Source organism: Oncorhynchus keta, unplaced genomic scaffold (genome assembly GCF_023373465.1).
Source record: "Oncorhynchus keta strain PuntledgeMale-10-30-2019 unplaced genomic scaffold, Oket_V2 Un_contig_10518_pilon_pilon, whole genome shotgun sequence".
Lineage (NCBI taxonomy): Eukaryota > Metazoa > Chordata > Actinopteri > Salmoniformes > Salmonidae > Oncorhynchus > Oncorhynchus keta.
This window is the reverse complement of record NW_026277117.1, coordinates 25,500-33,917: the sequence shown is the minus strand read 5'-3', so window position 1 is coordinate 33,917 and position 8,418 is coordinate 25,500. Positions and strand designations below refer to the sequence as shown.

The following is an 8,418-nucleotide window of genomic DNA, read 5'->3' as shown; positions in this document are numbered from 1 at the left end:
ACAACAGAACGGTCCCACCTGAGGAAAAGGAATAGATCCACCAGTCGACAACAGAACGGTTCCCACCTGAGGAAAAGGAATAGACCACCAGTCGACAACAGAACGGTTCCCACCTGAGGAAAAGGAATAGACCACCAGTCGACAACAGAACGGTCCCACCTGAGGAAAAGGAATAGACCACCAGTCGACAACAGAACGGTTCCCACCTGAGGAAAAGGAATAGACCACCAGTCGACAACAGAACGGTTCCCACCTGAGGAAAAGGAATAGACCACCAGTCGACAACAGAACGGTTCCCACCTGAGGAAAAGGAATAGACCACCAGTCGACAACAGAACGGTCCCACCTGAGGAAAAGGAATAGACCACCAGTCGACAACAGAACGGTTCCCACCTGAGGAAAAGGAATAGATCCACCAGTCGACAACAGAACCACCAGTAGACCACCAGTCGACAACAGAACGGTTCCCACCTGAGGAAAAGGAATAGACCACCAGTCGACAACAGAACGGTTCCCACCTGAGGAAAAGGAATAGACCACCAGTCGACAACAGAGCGGTTCCCACCTGAGGAAAAGGAATAGACCACCAGTCGACAACAGAACCTGAGGAAAAAGGTTCCACCTGAGGAAAAGGAATAGACCACCAGTCGACAACAGAACGGTTCCCACCTGAGGAAAAGGAATAGACCACCAGTCGACAACAGAACGGTTCCTACCTGAGGAAAAGGAATAGACCACCAGTCGACAACAGAACGGTTCCACCTGAGGAAAAGGAATAGACCACCAGTCGACAACAGAACGGTTCCACCTGAGGAAAAGGAATAGACCACCAGTCGACAACAGAACGGTTCCCACCTGAGGAAAAGGAATAGACCACCAGTCGACAACAGAACGGTTCCCACCTGAGGAAAAGGAATAGACCACCAGTCGACAACAGAACGGTTCCACCTGAGGAAAAGGAATAGACCACCAGTCGACAACAGAACGGTTCCCACCTGAGGAAAAGGAATAGACCACCAGTCGACAACAGAACGGTTCCCACCTGAGGAAAAGGAATAGACCAGAACGGTTCCCACCTGAGGAAAAGGAATAGACCACCAGTCGACAACAGAACGGTTCCCACCACCAGTGAGAACGGTTCCCAAGGAAAAGGAATAGACCACCAGTCGACAACAGAACGGTTCCCACCTGAGGAAAAGGAATAGACCACCAGTCGACAACAGAACGGTCCCACCTGAGGAAAAGGAATAGACCACCAGTCGACAACAGAACGGTTCCCACCTGAGGAAAAGGAATAGACCACCAGTCAACGACAACAGAACGGTTCCCACCTGAGGAAAAGGAATAGACCACCAGTCGACAACAGAACGGTTCCCACCTGAGGAAAAGGAATAGACCACCAGTCGACAACAGAACGGTCCCACCTGAGGAAAAGGAATAGAACCACCAGTCGACAACAGAACGGTTCCCACCTGAGGAAAAGGAATAGAACCAGTCGACAACAGAACGGTTCCCACCTGAGGAAAAGGAATAGACCACCAGTCGACAACAGAACGGTTCCCACCTGAGGAAAAGGAATAGACCACCAGTCGACAACAGAACGGTTCCCACCTGAGGAAAAGGAATAGACCACCAGTCGACAACAGAACGGTTCCCACCTGAGGAAAAGGAATAGAATAGAACCACCTGAGTCCACCAGACAACAGAACGGTTCCCACCTGAGGAAAAGGAATAGACCACCAGTCGACAACAGAACGGTTCCCACCTGAGGAAAAGGAATAGACCACCAGTCGACAACAGAACGGTTCCCACCTGAGGAAAAGGAATAGATCCACCAGTCGACAACAGAACGGTTCCCACCTGAGGAAAAGGAATAGACCACCAGTCGACAACAGAACGGTTCCCACCTGAGGAAAAGGAATAGACCACCAGTCGACAACAGAACGGTTCCCACCTGAGGAAAAGGAATAGACCACCAGTCGACAACAGAACGGTTCCCACCTGAGGAAAAGGAATAGACCACCAGTCGACAACAGATCCACCTGAGGAAAAGGAATCCACAACAACAGAACGGTTCCCACCTGAGGAAAAGGAATAGATCCACCAGTCGACAACAGAACGGTTCCCACCTGAGGAAAAGGAATAGACCACCAGTCGACAACAGAACGGTTCCCACCTGAGGAAAAGGAATAGACCACCAGTCGACAACAGAACGGTTCCCACCTGAGGAAAAGGAATAGACCACCAGTCGACAACAGAACGGTTCCCACCTGAGGAAAAGGAATAGATCCACCAGTCGACAACAGAACGGTTCCACCTGAGGAAAAGGAATAGATCCACCAGTCGACAACAGAACGGTTCCCACCTGAGGAAAAGGAATAGATCCACCAGTCGACAACAGAACGGTTCCCACCTGAGGAAAAGGAATAGGAAAGGAAAAGGAATAGACCACCAGTCGACAACAGAACGGTTCCCACCTGAGGAAAAGGAATAGACCACCACCAGTCGACCACCAGTCGACGACAGAACGGTTCCCACCTGAGGAAAAGGAATAGATCCACCAGTCGACAACAGAACGGTTCCCACCTGAGGAAAAGGAATAGATCCACCAGTCGACAACAGAACGGTTCCCACCTGAGGAAAAGGAATAGACCACCAGTCGACAACAGAACGGTTCCCACCTGAGGAAAAGGAATAGACCACCAGTCGACAACAGAACGGTTCCCACCTGAGGAAAAGGAATAGACCACCAGTCGACAACAGAACGGTTCCCACCTGAGGAAAAGGAATAGATCCACCAGTCGACAACAGAACGGTCCCACCTGAGGAAAAGGAATAGATCCACCAGTCGACAACAGAACGGTTCCCACCTGAGGAAAAGGAATAGATCCACCAGTCGACAACAGAACGGTTCCCACCTGAGGAAAAGGAATAGATCCACCAGTCGACAACAGAACGGTTCCCACCTGAGGAAAAGGAATAGATCCACCAGTCGACAACAGAACGGTTCCCACCTGAGGAAAAGGAATAGACCACCAGTCGACAACAGAACGGTTCCCACCTGAGGAAAAGGAATAGACCACCAGTCGACACAGAACGGTTCCCACCTGAGGAAAAGGAATAGACCACCAGTCGACAACAGAACGGTTCCCACCTGAGGAAAAGGAATAGACCACCAGTCGACAACAGAACGGTCCCACCTGAGGAAAAGGAATAGACCACCAGTCGACAACAGAACGGTCCCACCTGAGGAAGAGGAATAGACCACCAGTCGACAACAGAACGGTTCCCACCTGAGGAAAAGGAATAGACCACCAGTCGACAACAGAACGGTTCCCACCTGAGGAAAAGGAATAGACCACCAGTCGACAACAACAGAACGGTCCCACCTGAGGAAAAGGAATAGATCCACCAGTCGACAACAGAACGGTTCCCACCTGAGGAAAAGGAATAGATCCACCAGTCGACAACAGAACGGTTCCTACCTGAGGAAAAGGAATAGACCACCAGTCGACAACAGAACGGTTCCCACCTGAGGAAAAGGAATAGACCACCAGTCGACAACAGAACGGTCCAACCTGAGGAAAAGGAATAGACCACCAGTCGACAACAGAACGGTTCCTACCTGAGGAAAAGGAATAGACCACCAGTCGACAACAGAACGGTTCCCACCTGAAGAAAAGGAATAGATCCACCAGTCGACAACAACAGAACGGTTCCCACCTGAGGAAAAGGAATAGACCACCAGTCGACAACAGAACGGTCCCACCTGAGGAAAAGGAATGGATCCACCAGTCGACAACAGAACGGTTCCCACCTGAGGAAAAGGAATAGATCCACCAGTCGACAACAGAACGGTTCCCACCTGAGGAAAAGGAATAGACCACCAGTCGACAACAGAACGGTCCCACCTGAGGAAAAGGAATAGATCCACCAGTCGACAACAGAACGGTTCCCACCTGAGGAAAAGGAATAGACCACCAGTCGACAACAGAACGGTCCCACCTGAGGAAAAGGAATGGATCCACCAGTCGACGACAGAACGGTTCCCACCTGAGGAAAAGGAATAGATCCACCAGTCGACAACAGAACGGTTCCACCTGAGGAAGAGGAATAGACCACCAGTCGACAACAGAACGGTCCCACCTGAGGAAAAGGAATAGATCCACCAGTCGACAACAGAACGGTCCCACCTGAGGAAAAGGAATAGATCCACCAGTCGACAACAGAACGGTTCCCACCTGAGGAAAAGGAATGGACCACCAGTCGACAACAGAACGGTTCCCACCTGAGGAAAAGGAATGGACCACCAGTCGACAACAGAACGGTTCCCACCTGAAGAAAAGGAATGGACCACCAGTCGACAACAGAACGGTCCCACCTGAGGAAAAGGAATAGATCCACCAGTCGACAACAGAACGGTTCCCACCTGAGGAAAAGGAATGGACCACCAGTCGACAACAGAACGGTTCCCACCTGAGGAAAAGGAATAGACCACCAGTCGACAACAACAGAACGGTTCCCACCTGAGGAAAAGGAATAGACCACCAGTCGACGACAGAACGGTTCCCACCTGAAGAAAAGGAATAGATCCACCAGTCGACAACAGAACGGTTCCCACCTGAGGAAAAGGAATAGACCACCAGTCGACGACAGAACGGTTCCCACCTGAAGAAAAGGAATGGACCACCAGTCGACAACAGAACGGGTCCCACCTGAGGAAAAGGAATAGATCCACCAGTCGACAACAGAACGGTTCCCACCTGAGGTAAAGGAATAGACCACCAGTCGACAACAGAACGGTTCCCACCTGAGGAAAAGGAATAGATCCACCAGTCGACAACAGAACGGTTCCCACCTGAGGAAAAGGAATAGACCACCAGTCGACAACAGAACGGTTCCCACCTGAGGAAAAGGAATAGACCACCAGTCGACGACAGAACGGTTCCCACCTGAGGAAAAGGAATAGATCCACCAGTCGACAACAGAACGGTTCCCACCTGAGGAAAAGGAATAGATCCACCAGTCGACAACAGAACGGTTCCCACCTGAGGAAAAGGAATAGACCACCAGTCGACGACAGAACGGTTCCCACCTGAGGAAAAGGAATAGATCCACCAGTCGACAACAGAACGGTTCCCACCTGAGGAAAAGGAATAGACCCACCAGTCGACAACAGAACGGTTCCCACCTGAGGAAACGGAATAGACCCACCAGTCGACGACAACAGAACGGTTCCCACCTGAGGTAAAGGAATAGACCACCAGTCGACAACAGAACGGTTCCCACCTGAGGAAGAGGAATGGACCACCAGTCGACAACAGAACGGTTCCCACCTGAGGAAAAGGAATGGGCCACCAGTCGACAACAGAACGGTTCCCACCTGAGGAAAAGGAATAGATCCACCAGTCGACAACAGAACGGTTCCCACCTGAGGAAAAGGAATAGACCACCAGTCGACAACAGAACGGTTCCCACCTGAGGAAAAGGAATAGACCACCAGTCGACAACAGAACGGTCCCACCTGAGGAAGAGGAATAGACCACCAGTCGACAACAGAACACACACACACACATACTTACAATGACGCCCCAACACACACATACACACACACACACAATATAACCATGTTATTTTAACTTGTTATTCACTGTGTATTCATTACTAATGTAGGGGTACATGGACTCAGTACTGGTACTCTCTGTATAGAACCATGTTATTTAAACTTGTTATCATTACTATTTATATATATTGTTTTATCTGTATTGTTGGAAAAAATACCCAGTAAGTAAAGCATTTTACTGTTGGTCTATAAAATGTGATTTGATCTCATTAAAACACATCTATATTATAGTGGGTTTTTTTCTCTCCTGGTAATATTTAATCAACACAATACTCTACCTCTCTACGCCTACCTAATTTATCAAATCTTCAGCTGTAGGAAAGACCAGTCCTGCCAGGATTTTCATGGAGTTTTTTTTTTTGTGTGTGATATTTGCGGACCAGAAAAAATGCTTGATTTTGTTACGGAAATTCTGCTGTTTTGCATTATCACAAATGCGCTGACGAGGGGAAACGTTTCTTGACTTGATTCAACCATATTATGCGGTAAATTGTGCAGTGATTGGTTGAAATTGCGAGCCCTCTTTTTTTTGTCGTGCGGTGATTGGTCAGTTTTATGCGACACGATTGTGACGATTTGACTGTTTTATACAGTAATTGATTAGATTTGTAAACTCTTGCGTAATATGCAGGGAATTGATGATTTGGGGGAAAAAAAACAAAAAAACATTTACGATCGCAGAATCCTGGAGGAACAGGGACAGACGCAAGGAGAGGAAACCTTATCCGAAATAGCAGGTGATGTTGTGATGCTATTTTTGGAAAGTTAATTTTCAGATTATAGTTCATGACTAATCCTTTTTTCTGTCTGTTCGACCGGTTTATAGTTGTAGTGTTGACAGTCTAAAGACCCGTTTATAGTTGTAGTGTTGACAGTCTAAAGACCCGTTTATAGTTGTAGTGTTGACAGTCTAAAGACCCGTTTATAGTTGTAGTGTTCACAGTCTAAAGACTAGTTTATAGTTGTAGTGTTGACAGTCTAAAGACTAGTTTATAGTTGTAGTGTTCACAGTCTAAAGACTAGTTTATAGTTGTAGTGTTGACAGTCTAAAGACCAGTTTATAGTTGTAGTGTTGACAGTCTAAAGACTAGTTTATAGTTGTAGTGTTCACAGTCTAAAGACTAGTTTATAGTTGTAGGAGTCACAGTCTAAAGACCCGTTTATAGTTGTAGTGTTGACAGTCTAAAGACTAGTTTATAGTTGTAGTGTTGACAGTCTAAAGACTAGTTTATAGTTGTAGGAGTCACAGTCTAAAGACCCGTTTATAGTTGTAGTGTTGACAGTCTAAAGACTAGTTTATAGTTGTAGTGTTGACAGTCTAAAGACTAGTTTATAGTTGTAGTGTTCACAGTCTAAAGACCGGTTTATAGTTGTAGTGTTGACAGTCTAAAGACCCGTTTATAGTTGTAGTGTTGACAGTCTAAAGACTAGTTTATAGTTGTAGTGTTGACAGTCTAAAGACTAGTTTATAGTTGTAGTGTTGACAGTCTAAAGACTAGTTTATAGTTGTAGTATTCACAGTCTAAAGACTAGTTTATAGTTGTAGTGTTGACAGTCTAAAGACTAGTTTATAGTTGTAGTGTTGACAGTCTAAAGACTAGTTTATAGTTGTAGTGTTGACAGTCTAAAGACCTGTTTATAGTTGTAGTGTTGACAGTCTAAAGACCGGTTTATAGTTGTAGTGTTGACAGTCTAAAGACTAGTTTATAGTTGTAGTGTTGACAGTCTAAAGACTAGTTTGTAGTTGTAGGAGTCACAGTCTAAAGACTAGTTTATAGTTGTAATGTTGACAGTCTAAAGACTAGTTTATAGTTGTAGTGTTGACAGTCTAAAGACTAGTTTATAGTTGTAGTGTTCACAGTCTAAAGACCGGTTTATAGTTGTAGTGTTGACAGTCTAAAGACCCGTTTATAGTTGTAGTGTTGACAGTCAAAAGACTAGTTTATAGTTGTAGTGTTGACAGTCTAAAGACTAGTTTATAGTTGTAGTGTTGACAGTCTAAAGACTAGTTTATAGTTGTAGTGTTGACAGTCTAAAGACCGGTTTATAGTTGTAGTGTTGACAGTCTAAAGACTAGTTTATAGTTGTAGTGTTGACAGTCTAAAGACTAGTTTATAGTTGTAGTGTTGACAGTCTAAAGACTAGTTTATAGTTGTAGTGTTGACAGTCTAAAGACTAGTTTATAGTTGTAGTGTTGACAGTCTAAAGACTAGTTTATAGTTGTAGTGTTGACAGTCTAAAGACTAGTTTATAGTTGTAGTGTTCACAGTCTAAAGACTAGTTTATAGTTGTAGTGTTGACAGTCTAAAGACTAGTTTATAGTTGTAGTGTTGACAGTCTAAAGACTAGTTTATAGTTGTAGTGTTGACAGTCTAAAGACTAGTTTATAGTTGTAGGATTCAGTCTAAAGACTAGTTTATAGTTGTAGTGTTCACAGTCTAAAGACTAGTTTATAGTTGTAGTGTTGACAGTCTAAAGACCGGTTTATAGTTGTAGTGTTGACAGTCTAAAGACCCGTTTATAGTTGTAGTGTTGACAGTCAAAAGACCAGTTTATAGTTGTAGTGTTCACAGTCTAAAGACTAGTTTATAGTTGTAGTGTTGACAGTCTAAAGACTAGTTTATAGTTGTAGTGTTGACAGTCTAAAGACTAGTTTATAGTTGTAGTGTTGACAGTCTAAAGACTAGTTTATAGTTGTAGTGTTGACAGTCTAAAGACTAGTTTATAGTTGTAGGATTCAGTCTAAAGACTAGTTTATAGTTGTAGTGTTCACAGTCTAAAGACTAGTTTATAGT

General features: G+C 45.4%; 1 long non-coding RNA gene across 3 annotated transcripts; it reads right to left on the bottom strand.

Annotated features, from left to right (window-relative positions):
* Positions 1-892: 892 nt before the first annotated feature.
* On the bottom strand, positions 893-3,929 carry LOC127916980 (uncharacterized). Of its 3 annotated transcripts, none has more exons than XR_008096805.1 (3): positions 3,866-3,929; positions 1,189-1,281; positions 893-948 (listed from the first exon to the last, which is right to left on the bottom strand). It is a non-coding gene; the product is annotated as an uncharacterized LOC127916980 (long non-coding RNA). The 3 variants fall into 3 exon arrangements; XR_008096806.1 differs by lacking the exon at positions 3,866-3,929 and adding an exon at positions 3,155-3,219; XR_008096807.1 differs by lacking the exon at positions 3,866-3,929 and adding an exon at positions 1,379-1,442.
* Between the last annotated feature and the right edge of the window lie 4,489 nt (positions 3,930-8,418).